The sequence below is a fragment of the Equus przewalskii genome, chromosome 13, assembly GCF_037783145.1.
Source record: "Equus przewalskii isolate Varuska chromosome 13, EquPr2, whole genome shotgun sequence".
Taxonomy (NCBI): Eukaryota; Metazoa; Chordata; class Mammalia; order Perissodactyla; family Equidae; genus Equus; species Equus przewalskii.
The window spans coordinates 4,918,189-4,943,232 of record NC_091843.1 but is presented as its reverse complement, the minus strand read 5'-3'; the positions used below and the strand labels follow the sequence as shown (position 1 = coordinate 4,943,232).

The window sequence follows — 25,044 nt, the reverse complement described above, 5'->3', positions numbered from 1 at the left end:
TTTGCAAAATACTAATTGGTGACTCTGGGTGAGAGTTCATTGTTCCATTCTTGCAACTTATTGCACTGTTCTTTTTTCCCTTTTTTGGTGAGAAAGATTAGCCCTGAGCTAACATCTGTGCCAATCTTTCTCTATTTTTTATGTGGGACACCACCACAGCATGGCTTGACGAGAGCATACAGGTCCACGGCCAGGATCCGAACCCACAACCTGGTGCTGCCAAAGCAGAGCACACAAACTCAACCACTACGCCACCAGCCAGGCCCTGCACTATTATTATAAGTTTAAAAGTTTTTCAAAATAAAAAAAGTTATTTTTTAATGAAAAAGATAGGAAATTCAGAAGGGCTTAAGCAATATTCTGAACTTATATAAGGGTCACATGGAAATACAATATCAGGGCAGCATTGCATCTGTATTTGTCAACACTTTTTCACTTGTAAGTGACAGAAACCCATTTCCAACTGGTTTATTACAAGAGGGCATTTATTAGTTCACAGAATTGTAAAGTCCAGGAATGGGATCAGTCAGGCATGGCTGGATCCACATGTTCAATGATATCCTCAGGAATTAGTCTTGCTCTCTTTATCTCTATTCTCTGCTTTCCTCCACATTCGTCTCATTATCAAGCAGTTTTGCCATTTCTGGTGAAAAGATGGTTGTCACCAAGTCCAGGCTTTTATTCTATCCTCTCAGCAACTCTAGCAAAAAAATGAAAGCATGCTGTTTAACAGCTCCAACAAATGTCTCATTGACTCTGATTGGCCTGACTTAGATCATCTATAAACCAGTCATTGAAGTAAAGGACACACTAAGTTGCTTGTTTTTTAATAGGCAAAATAAATTAAAGTAGAATGGAAATATGTTCCATTAAAGTAGTCTCCTTTCCTTTCCTGTTGCCCAGTTCATCAGTTTCCCCAGAGGCAACACTGCTACCAGTTTTTTGGCAACCTTCCAGAGAAATTATTTTACTAAACAGGCACATATGTGGGAGTGCGTGTGCGCACACACACAGATGGCAGCATTTTATACACACTGTTGTGCACCTTACTTCTTTCACATAATAATAAATCCTGGAAGTTGTTTCATGTCAGTACATATAGATCTGCTTCATATTTTTCACGGATGCATAGTATCAGAAAACGTGAATATATGATAAAAATCTTTTTCATTTCATTCAAAAAACTCTCATAACAGATACCTAGAAGTTCAACATCTTATAAGTAGAGTTTGGATTATTTTTCTCTAACACCATGAAATTGCCCTCCAATAATCTTGTAAGCTATTCTTACAAGTTATCCTTATATAATTTGAGATTGTCCCATCCAGAAAAATCTCTTAGCCCTGCAAATGTATAGATTTCACTACCCATTCACTTGTAGGAATCATTCTAAATGTGTTCAATGTTCACAGACTTGGCTGAAGATGGAAAGTTGGTCAGTTTCTCCATACTGTTCTCCAATCAATTTCTCCCTATTCTCATTTCATAAAGGAGGCAGTTACTCTACGTTTGAGTTAGAATGACACACATTTGAAATAGTGTCGTAGTTAAAATATTAATAAAGTCTCACTATATGCAGAAAACAGAAGCAATGCAATCCCTACCCCACCCCCAATTTGAAAAATCTGTCAAAAATTTCATAATTTCAATACTAGCAGTCCAGGTGAATTGTACACTGTGTTTACATAGTTGCCAAATAGGGCATTCGTCAGCTGGTGAAAAGAAAAACTATTGCTTTTATGTGCTTTGGAAAATTTCACCAAGTTAAATTTTCACTTGTCCACTTTACATTCCCTTGTTATTGTAATTTAATATCTCAAACAGCATCTTTTAAATACTTTGTTAGGTGATGGTTCTGATTCCAGAGCTATGCAAGATGCCCTCAAAATGTGAGCAGTGATCAAACCTTACGAGGAAGGCCAATCATCATGATGTACCACACTGACAATTTGGAAGAGTGCACTCTGCTAAAGAATAGAGATCATGCTGAGAAATTTTTAGAAATAAGCATTAAAATAAATGTAAGTGACATTGGTTATTAACCTGGAAACGGATGAGTTTTGAATTATGTGACAGTTTTAGATCTACTTCCCCCTCATAAAGAGGACTGGCCTTGAAGTTTCTTCAAAGTTCTCATCTCTGCTCTGAGGCTTAACAGCTGTGAGACATCTGGCAAGTGACTTAATCTCTCGAAGCCTTAGTTTCCTCCTTGGAAAATGGGGATGGCAATAGGATTTAACTCACAGAGCTCTCATGAGGATTAAACAAGATAACCATGTAAAGTGCTTTTTGCTGTGCCTGGTACAGAATAAACAAGAAAGGCTCAGAGAAACAGTAGCGGTAGTTTTCGTTGTGGCTCATTTCGAAGCATTAGTTGGTGGGTTATTGCTCCCTCAGATCTGATAAAGGATCTTTTTCTGGGAGCTAAAACCGCCAGTTGCAATAAAAATCAGAATAATGGTTGCCTATTGGGGGAAGGGGGTTGAAGACTGATTATGACAGGGCATGAGGGAATTTTGTGGGGTGACGGAAATCTTCTATATCTTTATCATGGTGTTGGTTTATACAAGTGCATACATTTCTCAAATTTTACTGAACTATACTCTTAAGATTTACACATTTCACTGCGTGTAAATTTTTAATTCAGTTAAAACAAATTAGCATCTTAAGCTAATGACTGTCCTACTCAAGGAACAAAGGCACCACTTCTTATGGTTTAGCAGGTGAGAAACAGAAATTATTTTTCAGGCCATGCAAACAGGGAAAACTGGTTTTTCTTGCTGTCCTAAAACAACAAAGTCCCACAGATGGGAGAGAGGTAGAAGTCAAACAAATTAGTAGCAGTGAAGGCTTCAAACTCCACACCAGCTTCCCTATATCTAGGTTTATGGCAGAGAGAGAAGGCAATGAAATGCCGATTGAAATTTCAGGGACCCAAGGATAAGACATCTCCTGCCTGACATTTTGAGAGTATTACCCCCACACACATCTCCTGCACTAGACAGGGGCATGCAGGAAAGAGGACAGCATGCTACATCTGGGCAAGGAGTCAGCGAGACCGCTTGGGTCTCTGGAGGCTCCCAGTACATCCACATGCCCCAGAATAGTCAAGGAAACAACAACAGTAACAACACATTGGAAGGCTTGCTATGTTCCAAGTACTTTTCTAAGTGTGTTATATCTATTACCTCAGTTAATTCGCTCAGAAATCCTATGTACATAGACACTATTATTATTCCCTTTTATTAGGAAACCAAGGCCAGGATGGCTAAGAAATTTGATCACGGATGTTTGTCTAATAAGCGGTAGAACTAGGCAGTGTGTATGCAGAGCCTTTTATCATCCAACTTTTTCTTCTTCAAAATAGCTTTTGCTACTGAATTACATTAGAATCAGGGTGTCATTCTACAAAAAAGCTTGCTGGCATTAGGATTGCATTGACTCTATAAATCAATTGAAGAGAATTGACACCATAACAATATTGAATCTTCAAATTCATAAATTGGTATATTTCTTCATTTATTTAGGTCTTCTTTAATTTCTCTTGAGGTATTTTGCAGTTTTCAGTGTACAGGTCTTGTACATACTTTGTTAAATTTATCCCTTAGTATTTCATATCTATTGATGCTATTGTAAATGATATTTTTTCAAATTTTCAATTTCAATTGCTTACTGCTAGTATACATATAAATACAATTAATGCTTTTTATGGAGCTATAATTCACATAGTGTAAAATTCATCCTTTTATAGTATATAGTTCAGTGGGTTTTAGTATATTCACAAGGTTGTGCAATCATCACCACTATCTAATTCTATAACATCTTTCTTACCCCAAAAAGAAACCCCATAGCCATTAGTAGTCATTCCTCAGCCCCAGCCCCAGGCAACCATTAATCTACATCTATCTCTAGGGATTGGCCTATAGAATTAATTTTTCTGTATCAACCTTATATCTTGCTAAAATCACTTATTATTTCTAGAGCTTTTTTGTAGATTCCTCTGGATTTTCTACATACGTTCACGTTGTCTGAGAGACTGAATATACAGATAGACTTCAGCCAGACCGTATATGACAATGAAATCTGACCCACACCTCTGCAGCAACCAGTCTAGGAAGCCAAACCAAGCCTCTGAAGCAATCAATCCAGAGTGGTCAGAACTCGATCAAGGACTGCCAGCTTCCCTATGTTTTGATCCCGCTTCTAACTCAACACCAACCAGAAAAAGATGAACAACATCTTCAGACCATCACATAAGATGCCTACTTCTAGTTAACCCACCTCCAGCTCCCCCATGCCAATAACCTCCAATCAGTACATGCTTGAAGCCTTCCCTTTTTTTCATTATAAAGCTTTCCCACTTCCCTGCCTGACTTTGAGTCTCTGCCAAATGCAAGTGTTAGTGGCTGACGCTCTGCAATAGCAAACTCTGAATTGGTCTCCTCTTATTTGTGTGGTCTTCATTTATTTCCATGAATCTATGAATAAAGAAGTTTTCCTTCTTCCTTTCCAATATATTTGCCTTTTATTTCTTTTTCTTGCCTTATTACTTGTTAGGACTTCGAGTGTGATGCTTAATATAAGTGATGAAAGCAGACACCCTTACCTTGTTCCTCATCTTACGACATTAGGTATTTTTTAAATGAAATTAAATTGTTACGGAATTTAGACTTCTTTGATTACATTTAAAAGTACAGGGTAATAGTTTTATTTTAAAATATCAATACATGTAGTATTCTAGTACATCTTTTGTAACTATTTAAACTCATGATGAAAGAGTTTAAATGTCAACTAAAAATTGAGCAAGGTGTTACATAGATGTTTAAAATTCTCTTCTTTTCTTTCTTTCTTTCTTTTTTTTTGTGGGGAAGATTGGCCCTGAGTGAACATCTGTTGCCAATCTTCCTCTTTTTGCTTGAGGAAGATTGATGCTGAGCTAACATCTGTGCCAATCTTCCTCTGTTTTATGTGGGATGCTGCCACAGCATGGCTTGATGAGCAGTGCATGGGTCCACACCCAGGATCCAAACCTCCAAATCCCGGGCCACTGAAGCAGAGCATGCAAACTTAACCACTACACCAGCAGGCTGGCGCCTAAAAGTATTTTAAAAGGAATGAACAAAGTTTAAAGCAGACTCCAGTAAAGGCTGCCACTGAATCTTGGGGAGTGACAGTGTCCAAGTTGGTCAGCAGAGGCTGACTCAGAGGATTGGGGTCCGACTGGAAGTGGCAGTGCCATTATGCAGAAGGAGAATGCAGGGTCAGAAATCAAAGATATAGTAAAAACAAAGAAAATTACACTTCATGCATACTTGAGATTGTGATTGATATTACATTTATGGTCAGTTAATTTTCAACAGGGTGCCAGCATAATTCAATGGGGAAAGAATATTATTTTCAACAAATGGTGCTGGGACAACTGGATATTCACATGCAAAAAGATGAATTTAGGTCCTTACTTCATATCATTCATTAAAAAATAATTCAAAATGAATCATAGAACTAAATGTAGGAGCTAAAATTACAAAATTTTTAGAAGAAAACATAGGAAAAAATCCTTGTAATCTTGGGTTACACAAAGAGTCCTCAGATGTAACACAAAAAGCACAACCCATCAAAGAAAAATATAATTAATTAAACTACATCAACATTAAAAATTTTTGTACTTAAGAAGACATCATTTAAAACAGAAAGTATGTGGAGGAACTGGAACCACTGTGCACTGTTGAATGGTACAGCTACTATGGAAAATAACATGATAGTTCCTCTAAATATTAAAAGTAGAATTACCATATGATCTAGCAATCCCACTTCTGGATATATACCCAAAAGAATTAAAAGCAGGGTTGCAAAGAGATATTTGTACACCCATGTTCACAGCAGCGTATTCACAATAGCTAAAACATGAGAGCAGCCCAAGTGTCCATTGATGGATAGATGGATAAGCAAAATGAGGCATATATATATGATGGAATATTATTCAGCTTTTAAAAAGAAGGAAATTATGACACATGTTACAACATGGATGAAACTTGAGGACATTATGTTAAGTGAAATAAGCCAGCCACAAAAAGACAAAAACTGTATAATTCCACTTACATGAGATACTTAGAGTAGTCAAAACCATAGACACAGAAAGTAGAAGGGTGGTTGCCCGGGGCTGTGGGGAGCGGGCAATGGAGCATTATTGTTTAAAGGGCATAGAGTTTCAGTTTTACAAGATGAAAAGAGTTATGGAGATGGTGGTGATGGTTGCAAAACATGATGAATGTATTTAATATCATTGAACTGTTCAGTTAAAATTGGTTAAGATGGTAAACTTTATGTTAGGAATATTTTACCACTATTTAAAAAATTGAAAAATAACAGTCAACAGATCAGAGAGTTTTATGTACAAGTCCTTCCAAATTTTCAAGAAACAGTCAGTCCACACTGTTCATTGATTGCCCCCTGGTGCTAGGCCCTGTGCCAGGCACTGAGCTGCAACAGTGTGCAAAGTTAGGCACTCTCAGTGCTCTCATGGTGCTTACAATCTAATGGAGTCGGGGGGGGGAAGGATATTAATCAAAGGGTCTCACCTCTAAGCCCAATTATTAACTTAGGCAGTGCCCTGGAGAAAAGGGCTCCAATTCTCTAGGAGGGTGTAAAAAAGAACCTGACACAGACTGAAAGCGTGGGGAGTCTCCTCTGACCCTGGGATGCTTGTGCTGAGATCTCCCATTGAGAAAAGCATTTCAGAGAGGATCCTATGAAGGCCCTGAGCAAGAGGGAACATGGAACACCAGAAGGACTGAAAGGAGGTCAGTATGGCTTAATTGCAGCAAGTGGGGAGTGGGGCACAATGAGGTTAGAGATGTCAGCTGTGATAAGAGGATGCAGGGACTGGCAGGTCATATTAAGAATTTGAGGGCTTCATCAAAAAGTGATAGGAGACCATTAGAGACTTTAAACAGAAAAGAAACATGACCAGATTTGTGTTATGTTTTTAAAAATATTTGAAAATATCCCTCAGGCAATAGCATAGAGAACGGACTGGAGACAGGCCTAGGGTAGATATAAGGAAATAGGTTTAGAGGATACTGCAGTAGTCCTGGTGAGAAAGAATGGTGGCCTGGATGGCAGAGATTTACAAGATACATAGGAGTTAAAATCAATAGGCTTGGGAATTGATAAATGTGCTTAGGGAGAGAGAGGTTCATGGATGGCCAAAAGCAGCTGGATAGACGGTGGTGGTCCTGTACACTGAAACAGAAAACACACACAGAGAACCAAGTTTTGAGGGGAAAAACAGTTTGTTCTTGGAGTACAGAGATTGACGTGCTTTAGGAATAATCAAGGACAATGCTGAGCAAGCAATTTGATATACAGGTGAATAGTTCTAGGAAGAGATCTGGCCTGGATGAAGACAGGTGGGTGTCAACTGCATATTTACTGAGAGGCTGAGAGAGAACTCTCGAGGAAAGAGACTAGATTAAAAAGAGAAGAGGGTTTAGGATTGGACTTTTAGGAGTTCAACACTTAATTGCTTGTAGAGGAGAAAGAGCTTGCAAAGGATTCTGAGAAGGAAGGGTTGAAGAGGTAGGAGAATTTGGCATCATGAAATCAAACGGAAGAGTATTTCAGAGAGGGAGAGGTCAACAAAGTCAAATGCTGCTGTGAAGTCAAAACTTTCTTTAGATTTAACAACATGGAGGTTATATTAGTTATCTATTGCTGAGTAACAATACCTTAAATTTTAGCAACTTGCAACAAATGCATATTAACTCATGCAGCTTCTTAAAGTAAAGAATCCAGGAGCTGCTTAGCTGGGTGGTTTTGGCTCAGTCTTGCATAAGGCTGCTGTCAAGATGTCAGCCAAGGCTGTGGTCATCTGAAGGGTTGAAAAGGCTGGAGGATCCTCTTTCAAGATGGCCCACTCACAGCTGACTTCCTCAGAGCAAACAATCCAAGAAAGAGAAGTTGAAACCACAATTTGACCCAGTCTTGGAAGTCATACATCATCACTTCTGGCATATTCTATTCATCAGGAGCAAGTCACTAAGTATAATCCACACGAAGGTAGGAGAATTAGATTCTACTTTTCGAAGGAGGAATATTAAAGCGTTTTTGGCCATATTTTAAAACCACCACAGAGGTCAGGTGATCTGAGCGAGCGCTATTTCTGTGGAGTCTTAAGGGGTAGAAGCTAGATTGGAGTGGGTTGAGAAGTCACTGTGAGTCTAGGAAATGGAACCTGTTAGTGTAGATGACTCCCTCAGGAAGTTTGTGAATGAGGGAAAAGAAATGGGATGGGAGCTAGAAGGGAAAGTGGACTGAAAAGATTTGAGTTGTAGTTGTTTCCAAGAGGAGAGAGACTTTGTCATGTTTAAGTGCATGGGGAGGACCCAGTTGGGAAGGAGCAGTTGGATATATCAGTAAGGGAAAGAACAATTGAGAGTGTAAGGTTTGAGGACAATGTGAGGGAACCAGACCCAGAGGATAGTTGTAGAGATTAGCCTTAGATGTGATGAGAAACAGCACTTCTAATGCAGCAGGAGGGGAGGATGGATATGGTTGTGGGTGCACTGTAGTTTGGTTTGGGAAAGATGAGGGAGTTCCCATCTTTCTTCCGTTTTCTTTGTGCAGTAAACGGTCTTCTGACAGCATAAAGGGAGCTGGAATAGTCAGAAGTTTAAGGAGAGTAGAAAAGATGTGAAATAAATAACTGTAGAAAGTAGGAAATCAAATTCACTAGAAAAGAGGAGAACTATCAAGAAGTGTTGAGGGTTGATATGATGTTGATAATCATATTAGTCCACTGGAATTATAAGAAAATCTCTGAAAAAGGGAGAGCAAATGGTATTAAATTAAAAGAAGAAATCATAACCTAAAATATCCAGAGGAGAAAACTGAAACAAAAGGTTAAAGCAGCTTGAAGGGTCTCCAACCTCAGAGGTAGTAGATATGGGGGAATAGGAATGAGATCAGCCAGGTCTCATTCCTGTTAAAATAAGGCAATAAGGGAATAATAAGGTAATCCACACTAGCTCTTATCAAGCAACTGACAGTAGAAACTTCTGCCTCTAAGTAAGAGCAATGAGTGTGAGTGTGAGCACCTGAGCGAGACAGGCAGGGCACTGCAGTGCCCATGGTAATAATGTGGTCCCCAGTCCCAGAAGACTAGATACTAACATACCCCATCCAGCAGCAGGTCCAAACTCTTTCCTGAAATTACTGGCAACAAGATGTGATAAACAGATCCAGCACTCACATGTGGGCTAATAGGGAACTTCAAAAACTAAAATGAACACCCAACCCAAGAATGACAAAACATCTGAGGAAAACTCTGACATCAAAAATGAGAAACACCACACCTTGCAAAAGAGAGAAGTAACACCAAAGGAAATAGAACTAATAGAGCATGACTGGGTTCTTCTCTCCTCTGAGTAAGAGTGAAGAAACTGGCTCAGAATGTCTTACACCTGAGCCCCAGCTTTGAAGTCACAAGCCAGGAATTTGCCTCTTTTGTATTCTGGTTCTGTTGTGACAATCTCCCTTAAGGCAAAGGATGATTTAGAGTCTAGTCATCTGAATAGAGAAAGAGTTACATACTAGATAAAAATACATGGGTTTAAATATCAAAATATTTTCCCAGCACACCAAACAAAAGATTATATTATGTATGTTACAATATCAATGTAACAAACAGTAGAACTCAAGATGAAAAGCACTAAAAGAGACAAATAGTCATATTTCATATCAATAAAAGAACAATTAACAAAGAAGTATTGAATTCTTATATATCTCTCATCAGAGCTTTCAAATAAATACAGCAAAATCTAATATAAGTATCAGACTTCTGAGTTAAGATGATGAATTTTTCTCCCTTAATATCTAATGAAATGAGCAATAAATGTTACACCCACACACTTACACACACACACACACATACACACACACACATCACCAACATCACCAACATCAGCCAAACTAGACTGGTGGCCAAGAAAACAGTCAGAATTGTCTGGAGCAAATGGAAAGGTCCTACCTTCAATCTCTCCTCCCAATAGTCTTACTGGTGAATTAATGAGATCCTGAAAATTCTTGCTAATTCTTGCCGGAGTGATCCAACCTGAACAAGAATTCCTATCTTTTACCTCTTCTGACTAAGAAGTAGGACTTAAGGCTTCTAGAGAAGAATTGGGAAGGTAAACAATGGGACTGACTTTCAAACGAAAGGGAAATTTTCAGAACTATCCATTGACTGAGAAAATGTCCCAAAGAAGAATAAATCCAAATGGACAACAAACTTTGAAAAGATTGTTTTAAAGCCCACTGACTAAAGGTCTCCAGGAACATATCCATAGTAAAGAAGTTAGGTTTATTTACCTTGCTGCAGCAAGGGAGAAAGTTCACCAGAGGAACTGGAGAAGCCTCAGCAAGAGGATTGGAAGGGGCTTTGCACACGATTTGGACTTGTGCTGGATTGTTCCAAGAGAAATTAAAGACATGGGGACCAGTTATGAATTGAAGGTTGTCAAGAAATTGGGACAATTTAGTGGCTGGATATCTTAACTTTTATGTAGGAAGTAGGAGGATTAAAGCAAAACTAAAGTTGTCATTGGTAAAGGAGCTGTCACTCAGGTCAGTCAGAAGTAGAGGATGTTATGCAAGATAAATGCAAATTATAGCAACAAATACCTGTTTTTCACACAGATTGACAAAAGTAAATAAGCAATAACACCCAGTGCTAAGGAGATAGGTTTTATCAAGTGTTATAGATATAGTGCAAATTGTTAAAGCTTTTTAAAATTATTATTATGGAGAATTTCAAACATAAAAAAAGAAGACAATGGTATAATGGACTCTCATCATACCATCTTCAACTATCAGTTCATGGCCACTCTTATTTCATCCATCCTTCCATCCACTTCTCTTCCTCCAGTATTTTTCTAAAGGAAGTTATTTCACCCATAAATATTTCAGTATGTGTCTCTACCATTATCACATCTCAAAAAATAACAAAAATTCCTTAATGAACTATCTAGTCAGTATTCAAATCTCCAATTGTCTTATGAATGTCATACTTATTTTTACACTTTGTTTGAATCAAAATCCAAATAAGATCCACACACAGCTTTTTAAAGTAAATAATATGGCCTCATATGTTAAAAACAAAAAACATACATATCCTTTGATCTAGTGATGCTAGTCCTAACAATCTACAGATCAGTCTGTAAAAATATGTATTGTGGCATTGTTTGCAATGACAAAAAACTTGAAAACAGCTTGAATGTTCATCAGTGGAGAAACTCTCCATTGAGGAATAATGTGCACATCTATAGGATGTATGCATTTCATAATATGAATAAATGTGGACATCTATAGTACGGGTAACTATCTTGCTATTGAAAAATCAAGCTGGAGCTGTAGCTACTAATCTGGTGGGTTGCCCTGATGATTTAAGCAAGAAAGGCTATAACTGAGAAATATGTATAGTTTATAATCTCACTTTTCTTTTTAAAGATTGGCACCTGAACTAACAACTGTTGCCAATCTTTTTTTTTTCTTTCTGCTTTATCTCCCAAATCCCCCTGGTACATAGTTGTATATCTTAGTTGCAGGTCCTTCTAGTTGTGGCATGGGGGATGCCGCCTCAACGTGGCCAGACAAGTGGTACCAGGTCTGTGCCCAGGATCCAAACCAGCGAAACCCTGGGCCGCCACAGTGGAGTGTGTGAATTTAACCACTCGGCCAAAGGGCCAGCCCCTATAATCTCACTTTTGTAAAAGCAAATGACAAACTCATAATCTTTTACATATATTTCATATCTTTATTTATATATATGCATGCGTGTCTGTATATCTATGTAGATATTTACACTTTCATGGAGAAGAACGTGTGGGCTTACATACATTTACAACACTGGTTACAAAATGGTGGTCAAGAGAGAGTACATAAAGCAAAAGAAAATAGGAATAAAAACAGATTAGCAAAATGGAATAATAGGGCCAGCCCCAGTGGCCTAGTGGTTAAGTTCTATGCACTCTGCTTTGGCAGCCCAGGTTCAGTTCCAGGGGTGGACCTATACCACTTATCTGTGGCTATGATGTCATGGTGGGTCACATACAAAAAGAGAAAGACTGGCAACAGATGTTAGCTCAGGGGGAATCTTTCTCAGCCAAAAAAGAGAAAGATTGGCAATAGATGTTAGCTCAGGGTGAAACATCCTCAGCAAAAAAAAAAAAAAAAAAAAAAAACGGAAAAATATTTATGTATATGTTAAATGAAATGTAGAAATGTAGAGATCAAAACTGTAGCCATGACATTGTTGCAAATATGTAAAACTGAATATGCATGTAGTAGTAACAAAGACAAAGGAAAACGTAAGTGGTAGATTTTTATCTTGGATTTTTTTCACAAGAAAGTAACTGGAAAAAAAGAAAAATAGATTAACAATATATATGTGTGTGTGTGTGTGTGTGTGCATATACATGTCTTCATAATAATTAAATGCATAACAGAATGATAAATGAGAGCAATTTTTGTCTATTTGATGTTGTCAAAAATGCTAATGCAGAAAATGTCTGTTCAGATGATTATGTTGTAAAAAATGGTGTTAATAACTTCATTTCCTTGCTAACTCAAGGCAGACCTCTTATTTGGTCAAAACCACCCAAGAAATCCTGGAATGCCTAGTTTAATGCAGTGTCACCAGATAACTCCTGTAAAACTAAGGTTGGCATTGTGATTATTAATGCAATTTGGCCTGAATTGGTTTCCTAATCCAATTATTACTCGAATCAGAAATGTAAAACTTCTTCATTCTAATTTTTCTACTAAACTTACTGCTAATGAACAAGTTGTTAGGTACAAAGACAGGATTTATGCAATTCATCCTCTCCCAAATCATTTCCCATCTTCTTGTAATTTAATGGTTTGCTTTGTGCACAGGTTCTTTTGAACTCTGCTTCCCCAGGAGTCCAACAGTCCTTTAGATAAACTGACTCAATTCTCCCACTACTTCCCTCCATTCAATTTAAATTCATGAACTAGCATAAGGCCAAATATTCCTTCAAACAGTATGTACTAACTCAGACAATTGCAAACAGAAATGTAAAGCCAACATTAAAATTGCATGGCCATAAAATGATTCAGATCATGTTCATAATTATTTTTAACACTATTATTTACCTGAAAATTACAAAGTTAACTTTTTCCTTTTGTTTCCCATAGAATTTTCAGACTCCCAGGAGGTCTGCGCACCCAAATAGAGAAGGGGATTTAGAATTTTAAGAAGTTTATTGACGAAAGCAGCTGGGATTATAAGATCATCAATTAGCCTGATAGTTCAACTCTAATTTAGAACTGATTCGCCTTACAATTAGAAGCAACTATTTAGTTCCTCTTTCTTTATTTCTCTCATTCCCCCACTTGGACCATTCCCCCATCCAACAATGGCATTTTGAAAAATTTTGACAAAGAATTTGGCTTTAAATCAGCAATTCCACATCTAGAAATCTAACTTAAAGAGATATTTGGTTCAGAGTACGAAGATGTAAGTACAAGAACACTTAAAACTGCAGTATGATATTGTAAACATCCTAAGTGTTCATTATTAGATAACTAGTTAAATAAATTATCCAAGCAATGTAATACTTTGCACAATAAATCTTAGCTATTCATACAACTAGTGAGAGCTACTGAATAAGATGAAAAGCCTAGGAGAAAAAAATAATGAATGTGTATGAACAGACAGTTTCAAGAAAACAACTACAAACGGCCAAGGAACATTTTTAAAATATCTCAACTTCATTCATAATGAAGTAAATGGAAATCAGAACAAGATACTAATCTTAATTTATTTGATTGACAACAACTAAAAGATCTGATAACCAATGATTGTGGAATTTTAGGAAATAAGCACTCTCAGACACTTTTGTTGGAATGTTATTTGGTGCAACCTTTCTGGAAGATAATTAGTAATTTCCATCAACATGTAAAATACATACACCCTTTAACCCATCCCAAATGCTTTAGGTTTTCTCTGTGGATATGCCGCCAAGACTTGTTAAGTAAAAAGATGTTCTGTAACATTACTGGTAATAGTAAAATCAAAACCACACATTAAACAAACAAGCAAAACCCTAGCAACAACCAAAATATCCACGATAGGGAAATGGTTAAATAAATTGTGGCACACCCTAACAAGTGACTTTTTTATGCAGCTGATGAAAAGAGAAAGATATATTTCCCTTGCAGTCAGGGAATGATCCCCAAAATATATTAAATGAAAAAAGCAAAGTAACTATGTACAGTGTGATCTTTTATGTGTTAAAAACAAATGAAAATAAACAAATTTCAAAAAAGAATTAACTCAATTTAAAAAAGAGATATAAATATAGAAATAAGTAAATGTAAGTAATTTTGTATATTTTGAAGGATTCACAAGAAACTAATAAAGGTATTTAGCCTTGGGAAGATGAACTAGGAAAGGGAGGGTAGCTCTCAACTTTCACTTTTTATTGTGTAACCTTTTGTAGCATGACTTTTCTAATCTCATAGATGTGTTTCTTTTAATTTTATAAATTGTTCAATCAGGGATTGGAGAATATGATACACTTTTTGTTTGCCTCTTTCTGCTTTTCTATAAAATAAGAAGAGCAAATGTCAGACTATTTTTAAAATACTATTATGAGCCAACATAATGAATAATGTAGATCTATATAACCTGACACAGAAAACTGTAAGGACATATTTTTTTAACTTAAGAAAGCCAATTGCAATACAACGTGCCTAGTATGATTCTATGTGTGTGAAATTGTATGTCTGCACCTGTGGGTATCGACCACTCAGAGATGTCTGGAAAGTTGTTATTGAAGAGTGACGTGGTTACACGTTCTGCTTTGCAACCATTCTAAATTGTTCAAATTTCCTCAAAATGAGGATGTATCATCTTTGAACACAGAGGATAATACAAAATTTTTATAAATACTTTGAAAGCTACTTGATATCTCAGCAAACTAGAAGCTGGGATGGAAATGGAGAAAGGATAAGAAACTTATTTAAGTAAAGTTACACACACTGAAAGGCTGCCTACTGAAGCAGTCCAGTGAAGAGCTAGGAGCGACCTGAAACTGGTAGATTGTACCTGGAATCCAGCAGGAGGGAGAGAGTGTTCCCTAGGGCAGAGGAGAAACCTGAGCTGGCTTGCTTTAGCATAAACAAAAGCAGGTCTGCAGGCACTGACCCTGCCACATAATGAAAAAAAGAAAAAAACAACCTTTTAAAATGTATATCCACCAAAAAAAATCCCATTAATAAGGCAAGAAGCCCAATTGCTTAGAACATTTTTACTGCAAATGACAGTTTCAAATCTCCATATTAAAGCAGACATGCTCTTTGGATAAAGCTAAAAATATGTCCTATTAATAAGCACATATGAATATAGGTAAATACACAGAAAAGCTCTAGAGGAGTAAACGTGGAAGCACTGAAGAGGGGGAATTGGGATCAAGATGGAGGAGGTGGTCAAGGGGCCTTTAACCTTACCTATAATTTTTAATTTTTTAATAAAAGGAAAATATTCACATTTTTGTTGTGGTAAAATACACACGAAATTTACCACCACAACCACTTTTAAGTGTATGATTCAGTGGCATTAGTACAATCGCAATATTGTGCAACCATCACTATCCATTTCCAGAACTTTTTTACCATCCCAAACAAAAACTCTGTACCCATTGAATAATCCTCCATTCTCCCTTCCCCCAACCCCTGATAACCTCTATTCTATTTTCTGTCTCTATGAATTTACGTATTCTAGGTACTTCATATAAGTACAGTCATGCAATATTTGTCCTTTTGTGACTGGTTTATTTCATTGAGCATAATGTCTTCATTTCATCCATGTTGTACTTTATGACATAATTTCCATCCTTTTTATGACTGAATAGAATTCCATTGTGTGGATATACCACATTTTGTTTATCCATTCATCTACTGATGGACACCTGGATTATTTCCACCTTTTGACTATTATGAATAATGCTGCTATGAAGATTGGTGGATAAGCATCTGTGAGAGTCCCTGCTTTCAGTGCTTTTGAGCAAATACTTAGGAGTAGAATCATTGGATCATATGGTAATTCTGTGCTTAACTTTTTGAGGAACTGCCAAACTGTTCTCCACAGCACCTGCACCATTTTACATCCCCACCAGCAATGCACAAGAGTTCCAATTTCTTCACATCCTTGCCAAACCTTGTTGTCCATTTTTTAACAGCCATCCTAATGAGTGTGAAATGGCATCTCATGTGGTTTTGCATCTCCACATATTATTTTTTCTGTATAAGTTTTTTATTAAAAATTATTTTTTAAAAAGAAAGTAAAGGGGAATGACATCAGCATCATTGTGGGGTGAGCTCTTCCCTTGGACTCTCCCCACTAAGAGACAACAAAAAGCACATTCACATACCAACAAAGGACATTCACACAACACAAAAGATGTCTGAGAGACCCACGCAGCCATATGTCTCACGGTGGAGGTGTTGGACCCCCCAGAGGAATTGGAAGGAGGTAAGGGGATCTCCTCTCCCTACCCCAATGGCAGAGACCCATGGCACAGGACTGCATGACTCTGAGAGGAGAGGGGGGAGGGATGGCCCTCTGCAGAAACGCCTTTGCTCTCCAAGTTCCCTCACAGCCCCTGGGAAAGCCCCACACAGAGGTGGCTAAGCTATTGCCAGGGTGTCTTCATCAAGCCAGCATTTCAGGAGAGCAGATAGTGAGGGCAGAGTGGAAACACCCCCAGGACTGTGTAGGTGAAAGGCAGCACCACCACCCCCCCACCCCCGCCCAGCACTCCAGCTCACCTGGTTGGCCAGAGCACTCATGCATATGAGAGAAAAGCAGTGGCTGTAAGCAAGTGAGCTGAGGTCGTGGTGGGCTCAGAATACATAGCTCTTGACCCCCAACCAGCAGTGGCAGGTAGAAGCTGAGACCAAATACTATCATTATGTGGAGGCACAAATACACACCATAAAACAATATGAAAATACTTTTAATACTCCAGACCAGAAGGAAAACGACAAGTACCTAGAAATCAATCCTGAAGGCACAGAAATTTATCATCTAAATGACAGAGAATTCAAAATATCTATCATAAGAAAAAGAAAATGAGTTACAAGAAATACAGATAGACAGTTCAATGAAATCATGAACTTCTTCACAAAAGAGATTGAAACTATAAAGAAAAAACAATCAGAAATTTTGGAGATGAAAAAAACAATGGATGAGATAAAGAAAAATCCAGATTCCTTCAACAACAGAGCTGATATTATGGAGGAGAGAATCGGCAGTCTATAGGACAGAAATATAGAAATGCTTCAGATGGAGGAGAAGAAAGAACTAAGACTAAAAAGAAATGAAGAAATTCTCTGAGGAATATCCAACTCAATTAGGAAATGCAATATAATTATTATAGATGTTCCAGAGGGAGAAAAGAAGGAGAATGGAGCAGAAATCTTGTTCAAAGAAATAATAGGCGAGAACTTCCCAAACCTGGGGAAGGAGCTGGAAATACAAGTAAAAGAAGCTAATTTAACTCCTAATTAAATAATTGAAGAAAGACTTTCTTGAAGGCATATAGTAGTAAAGCTGGCAAGTTAATGACAAAGAAAAATACTAAGGGCAGCAAGGGAGAAGAAAATAACTTACAAAAGAACTCCTATCAGGAGTTCAGATTTCTCGGCAGAAACCTTATGGGCTAGGAGAGAGTAGAATGCTATACTAAAAATTCTGAAAGACAAAAAGTTGCAGCCAAGAATACTCTATCCAGTGAAAATATGATGGAGAAAAAAATCTTCCCAAGATAAACAAAAGCTGAGGGAGTCCATTGCCACAAGAGCCCACACACACAAGAAATGCTCAAGAAGGCCCTCATACCTGAAAAGAAAGGGTTTACTAAGCCTTGGGCTAGGAGATTAATATGTAGACAAAACCAGAAAATGGCAGCTCTCTATCAGAACAGATTATCAAACACTTAATTATAACATTAAAGATAAAAGGAAGGAAAACATCAAAAATAAATATAATCTCATCATTTTAACCACAAACTCACAATACAAGACAGAATAAGTCATGACAGTAATAACTTAGAAGGGGAAGAGGAAAGGGATGGAATCAGCTTAGTCTAAGGAAATAAGAAGCTATCAGAAAATGGACTATATCATCTACAAGATTTTTTATACAAACCTCATGGTAACCACTAGACAAATAATCAGAACAGAGACACAAATGATAAATAAAGAGAAAACTAAGAAAAACATCATAGAGAACTACCAAACTGAATTGGTAGTCCCAAATACACGGGATGAGAAACAAGGGAAATGCAGAAGAATCAGAAAATGAGAGATAAAATGGCAGTGTTAAGCATCACATATCAGTAATCACTCTAAATATAAATGGATTGAATTCTCTGATCAAAAGACACAGAGGGGGCCAGCTCCATGGCAGAGTGGTTAAGTTCGTGCACTCCACTGCAGCAGCCCAGGGTTCGGATCCTGGGCGCGGGCATGGCACCGCTTGTCAGGCCACATTGAGGCGGCGTCCCATATCCCATAACTAGAAGGACCTGCAACTAAGATATACAACTATGTACTGGGGGGGGGGGGGGGTTGGGAAATAAAGCAGAAAAAAAAAAACGATTGGCAACAGTTGTTAGCCTAGGTGCCAATCTTTAAAAAAAAAAAAGACACAGAGAAGTGAGATGGATTAAAAAACAAGACCCAACATTATGCTGCCTCCAGGAAACACATCTTAGCTCTAAAGACAAACACAAGCTCAGAGTGAAGGGATGGAAGAGGTTCCTCCAAGCTAATGGCAAACAAAAGAAAGCAGTTGTTGCCATACCTATAACAGTCAAAGTAGACTTCAAGACAAAACAAGTAAAGAGAGACAAAGAGGGGCAGTATATAATGATAAAAGGGACACTCCACCAAGAAGACATAACACTTAAAAATATATATGCACCTGGGCTGGCCCCATGGCCGAGTGGTTAAGTTCGCGCTCTCTGCTGCCGGCGGCCCAGTGTTTCGTTGGTTCGAATCCTGGGCGCGGACATGGCACTGCTCATCAGACCACGCTGAGGCAGCGTCCCACATGCCACAACTAGAAGGACCCACAACGAAGAATATACAACTATGTACGGGGGGCTTTGAGGAGAAAAAGGAAAAAATAAAATCTTTAAAAAAAATATATATATATATATATGCACCTAACAGAGGAGCATCAAAGTATATAAAGCAACTACTAACAAACCTAAAAGGAGATATAAACAACAACACAATAACAGTAAGGGACCTTAACACTCAACTTAAATCAGTGGGTGGATCATCCAGACAGAAAATCAGAAGGAAATAGTGGATTTAAACAAAAAACTAGACCAGATGGACTTAATAGACATATATAGAGCACTCTATCCAAAAACAGCAGAATAGACATTCTTCTCAAGTGCACATGGAACATTCTCAAGGATAGACCACATGTTGGGAAACAAGGCAAGCCTCAATAAATTTAAGAAGATTGAAACCTTATCAAGTACCTTTTCCAACCACAATGCTATGAAACTGGAAATCAATTATAACAAAAAGCTGGCAAAGTGACAAACGTGGAAACTAAATGCCATGCAACTGAACAACCAATGGATCATTGAATAAATTAAAGGAGAAATCAAAAAACATCCTGAGACAAATGAGAATGAAAATACACTATACCAATTCATATGGGATGTAGCAAAAGCAGTTATAAGAGGGAAATTCATAGCAATACAGGTCCACCTTAACAAACAAGAAAAATCTCAAAATTAAATCTTAAAATACACCTAAGAGAATTAGAAAAAGAAGAACAAAGCCCAAAGTCAACAGAAGGAGGGAAACAATAAAATTTAGAGCAGAAATAAATGAAATTGAAACAACAAAAAAACAGTAAAAAGGATCAATGAAACAAAGAGCTGGTTCTTTGAGAAGATAAACAAAATGGACAAACCCTTAGCCAGACTCAAGAAGAAAAAAAAGAGAGAAGGCTCTGACAAATAAAAATGGTAAGCAATAGCATATATTGGAGAATATGAGGAAGGCATTTGGTATAAACCTAATTCGGCCTGACCTTGTCTTTCCAAAAGGGCCTGACCATGGCTGTTGAGCATGCATTGTATATCTGCTTTAGATATTCCCTATGGCAAGAACAAAGGCCCTTGAGATAAAGGTGCAACTTCCCTCCCCTCCCAACATTGGCATTTCTTTAAGGATTAAGCATCTTTCTTTAGGCTAGAAACTGATTGCTGTGCTCACCTGTGACCACCCAGGTCAAGACAATAGACGCCTCCTGCTATGCCCTCCAAGAGAGCAGACCCACTACCTGCTGTGTCCATCAAGCGCTGTGCTGACAGGGCAATCTTGTGACTATTGTGGGAGGGACATTTCAATCATATGTGAAATGTCCTGTATGGGGGTATATAACCACTCTGTATACCTCACTTCCTTGGTGCCCTTTCTTCCTTTGGGAAGAAAGGCCCCGGGCCATGGTCCTCAGATTTCAGCTCAGAATAACCTCACCCAAATTTTCATTTATAGATTGGTTATGGATTATTTTCGTTGACAGCTCAAATAAAATCAGAAATAAAACAGGAGAAATTATGATGGATACCACAGAGATACAAAGGGTTGTCAGAGAATATTATGAAAAACTATATGCCAACAAATCAGACAAACCCTTAGCCAGACTCACTAAGAAAAAAAGAGAGAAGACTCAAATGAATAAAATTAGAAATGAGAGAGGAGAAATAACAATGAATGCCACAGCAATACAAAGGATCATAAGAGAATACTGTGAAAAACTATATGCCAACAAATTGGACAACCCAGAAGAAATAGATAAATTCTTAGACTCATACAGCCTCCCAAAATTGAACCAAGAATAAATAGAGAATCTGAATAGACCAATCACAAGTAAAGAGATTGAAACAGTAATCAAAAACCTCCCGGGGCCGGCTCTGTGGCCGAGTGGTTAAGTTTGCATGCTCTGCTGCGGCAGCCCAGGGATCGGATCCTGGGCACGGACATGACATTGCTCATCAGGCCACGTTGAGGCAGCATCCCACATCCCACAACTAGAAGGACCTGCAACTAAGATATACAACTGTGTACGGGGGGGGGGGGGGGGGGGGGACGGGAGGGGCGGGGGGGGGCGGGTTGGGGAGATAAAGCAGAAAAAAAAAAGATTGGCAACAGTTGTTAGCCTAGGTGCCAATCCTTAAAAAAAAAAAAGGGAAGATTGGCAACAGTTGTTAGCCCAGGTGCCAATCTTTAAAAAAAAAAAACAAACTTCCCAAAAAATAAAAGTCCAGGACCAGATGGTTCCTCTGGAGAATTCTACCAAACACTCAAAGAAGATTTAATACCTATCCTTCTCAAACTATTCCAAAAAATTGAGGAAGGCAGAACACTTCCTAACACATTCTATGAGGCAAACATCGCCCTGATAACAAAGCCAAACAAAGACAACACAAAGAAGGAAAATTACAGGCCAATATTGCTGATGAACATAGATGCAAAAATCCTCAACAAAACATTGGCAAACCAAATACAGCAATGCAATAAAACAATCATGCACCATGATCAAGTGGGATTTATACCAGGGATGCAGGGATGGTTCAACATGCATAAATCAATCAATGTGATAAACCACATTAACAAAATGAGGAAAAAAAACTACATGATCATCTCAATAGATGCAGAGAAAGCACTCGACAAGATCCAACATCGATTTATGATAAAAACTCTCAATAAAATGGGTATAGAAGGAAAGTACCTCAACATAATAAAGGCCATATATGACAAACTCACAGCCAACATCATACTCAATGGAGATAAACTGAAAGCCATCTCACTGAAGAACAGGAACAAGACAAGGGTGCCCACTCTCAACACTCCTATTCAACATTGTACTGGAGGTTTGGGCCAGAGCAATTAGGAAAGAAAAAGAAAATAAAAGGAATCCAAATTGGAAAGAAAGAAGTGAAACTCTCGCTGTTTGCAGATGACATGATTCTGTATATAGAAAACCCTAAAGAATCCATCAGAAAACTATTTGAAATAATTAACAACAGCAAAGTTGCAGGATACAAAGTCAACTTACAAAAATCAGTTGCATTTCTATACTCTAATGATGAACTAACAGAAAGAGAACTCAAGAATACAATCCCATTTGCAATCACAACAAAAAGAATAAAATATCTAGGAATAAATTTAACCAAGGAGGTGAAAGATCTATACAATGAAAACTATAACATATTATTGAAAGAAATTGATGATGACATAAAGAAATGGAAAGATAGTCCATGCATATGGATTGGAAGAATAAATATAATTAAAATGTCCATATTACCTAAAGCAATCTACAGATTCAATGCAATCCCAATCAGAATCCCAATGACCTTCTTCACTGCTAAGATCTGTGAGAACAGAGGCCCCGGCTGTCTTGCTCTCTGTTTCATCCTCAGCCCCTAACAAGGTGCCTGACACCTAGTAGGCACTCAGCAAATACAGTGTTCACTGGATGAATAAATGACTGCATTAGCCTTTCAGTTTACATGGGATTAATGTATGATTTGAGGGGAATAACTGTATGAAGAAGTGTCACCTCGAAAAATACACACACAAATATTACTCAGCCAAAGAAAAGAAGAAAATCCTACCATTTGCGACAACATGGATAGACCTTGAGGGCATCATGCTAAGTGAAATAATTCAGACAGAGAAAGACAAATACTCTATAATCTCACTTATATGTGGAATCTAAAAACATCAAACTCTCAGAAACAGAAACTACAATAGTGGTTACCAGGGTCTAGGGTGTGGGGGAAATGGCATGATGTTGGTCAAACAGTACAAACTTTCAGTTATAAGATGAATAAGTTCCAGGGATCTAATATACAGCATGATGATATAGTTAATGACACTGTATTGTAAACTTGAAAGTTGCTGTGAGAGTAGAGCTTTTCTGTTCTCACCACAACAACAACAAAACGGTAACTAGGTGAGGTAAAAGATATGTTAACTAACCTTATTGTGATAAACATTTTGCAATATGTATGTGTATCAAAGCATCACAGTGTATACCTTGAACTTACACAATGTTATGGGGCCGGCCTGGTGGCATAGTGGTTAAGTTCGCATGCTCCACTTTGGTGGCCCGGGGTACATGGGCCCGGATCCCGGGCATGGACCTCCATACCACTCATAAAGCCATGCTGTGGCAGCATCCCACACACAAAACAGAGGACGATTGGCAGAGATGTATTTCAGCGAGACTCTTCTTCAAGCAAAAAGAGGAAGATTGGCAACAGATGTTAGCTCAGGGCCAATCTTCCTCACCAGAAAAACAAAAAAAACAAAAACCTTACACAATGTTATATGTCAATTATATCTCTATAAATCTGAAAAAAATGTAAGACAAGTCACCCAGAAAAAAAGAAAAGTAAAATACACACACATACTAATTTCTGAAAAAGACACCATCCATCATTTTGGAAATCTTGGCTAAACAGCATATTTCAAGACAGATCCAGGATAGCCAAGAAAATAAAACCAACACTACTTACAGTTTTAAGAAAAGCAACTTCAGGGCCAATATTCATCCATCTGGGTTGCCAAATAAGAACAAGGTACTTTTCAAGTCTACTCATATCACATAGCCAGGGACCCTGTGTTTCCTGAGTTTCAGGCAGGATGGCTGATGAGAAAGATATATACAATGAGAACATTGTTGTATTCCTAAAGTTATATCACTATTTTTATGCTTGAACGTCAGCTAGTTATATTAATCACTCTATCATAAATTCTGCAACAAAAGTAGATATTTGAATTTTTTTCCAAATTTGTTCATATATCCATGGATGAACATTACTTATTGTAGATGGCAACCATCCATAACCTCTCCCCAGCTAAAGAAGATGGGGGCCATTCAACTTGTTCCCCCATTCCTACAAGATTAAAGTGCACCAAACTATTCTTCTCCCCACTCCCCAAGCTTAGAAAGTCCCCAAACTATTGACCTGAACAAACTACTGATGCCCTTGGGGGTGAAGGAAGGGAGAAAAGAGATAGTTGGTGCTAAGAGAGGGGCACCAAGATGGGAGCTGCCTCTATTCCCTTCTTCCTTAAATTATATATGTAAATTCTCCATGTGTGAGTCAACTGGAGAGTACAGAAGGTGGTTGAGGCTCAAGGCTCTTGCTAGCACTCCCCAAGAGCCTCCAGACAAAGATCCCCAACAACAAAAGGCTATATGTTAGAGTGCCCCGGAAAGGCCTCGGGGGGAATGTTCGGAAGAAAGGGGTTGAGACTGACCTCTCCTAAGTTAGGGAGTGCACAGGGGAGGCTACTGAGAGCAACAGTGTGCCCAGTCCAAGTAAGAGAGCTGGCATCTGGACTCCTGACACATTGGGAGAACTGTTACTGAAGTTGCAACAACCAACAGAAAAAAACAGACTTTTCAAGGACAGTCTTACAGAGAACATTCTTTCTCTCTCCTCCTTATGCCTACTTGGGAGGAGCAAGAGCCAAGGAGAGAGAAGAAGAATGACATTATCACCCCGTCCACTAAGAGCTGTTGTAGCCACAAGTCCACCTGCACCAGGAGAACAGGAAGAGCTATGAATTAAATATGAGATTAAAGATTAAAACGGGCTGGCCTAAGTCAAAATACTTGGAATGAGACTGTACTAGTTACTGAAAGTGACTGCTCAGTTATGGGACCAGAGTAGAATATTCTTAAGGGAATCTGCTTTCCAGAGAGCAAGAGGATTTCTAGAGACAGTGGTAATGGTAATTGGGGAATCATTAAATCGTTTATGTTTATGTCTCAAAAGTTAAGACTTTTCGGGCCAGCCCCAGTGGCCTAGTGATTAAGTTTGGTGCACTCTGCTTCAGCAGCCCAGGTTTGGTTCCCAGATGCGAACCTACACCACTGGTCTGTCAGTGGTCATGCTGTGGTGGCAGCTCCCA

The 25,044-nt window shown here is 38.2% G+C and overlaps 1 long non-coding RNA gene across 1 annotated transcript; it reads right to left on the bottom strand.

The window, feature by feature from the left end:
* Positions 1-467: 467 nt before the first annotated feature.
* Positions 468-23,780, bottom strand: LOC139075249 (uncharacterized). The gene is made up of 2 exons (XR_011525449.1): positions 23,640-23,780; positions 468-700 (listed from the first exon to the last, which is right to left on the bottom strand). It is a non-coding gene; the product is annotated as an uncharacterized lncRNA (long non-coding RNA).
* Positions 23,781-25,044: the final 1,264 nt, after the last annotated feature.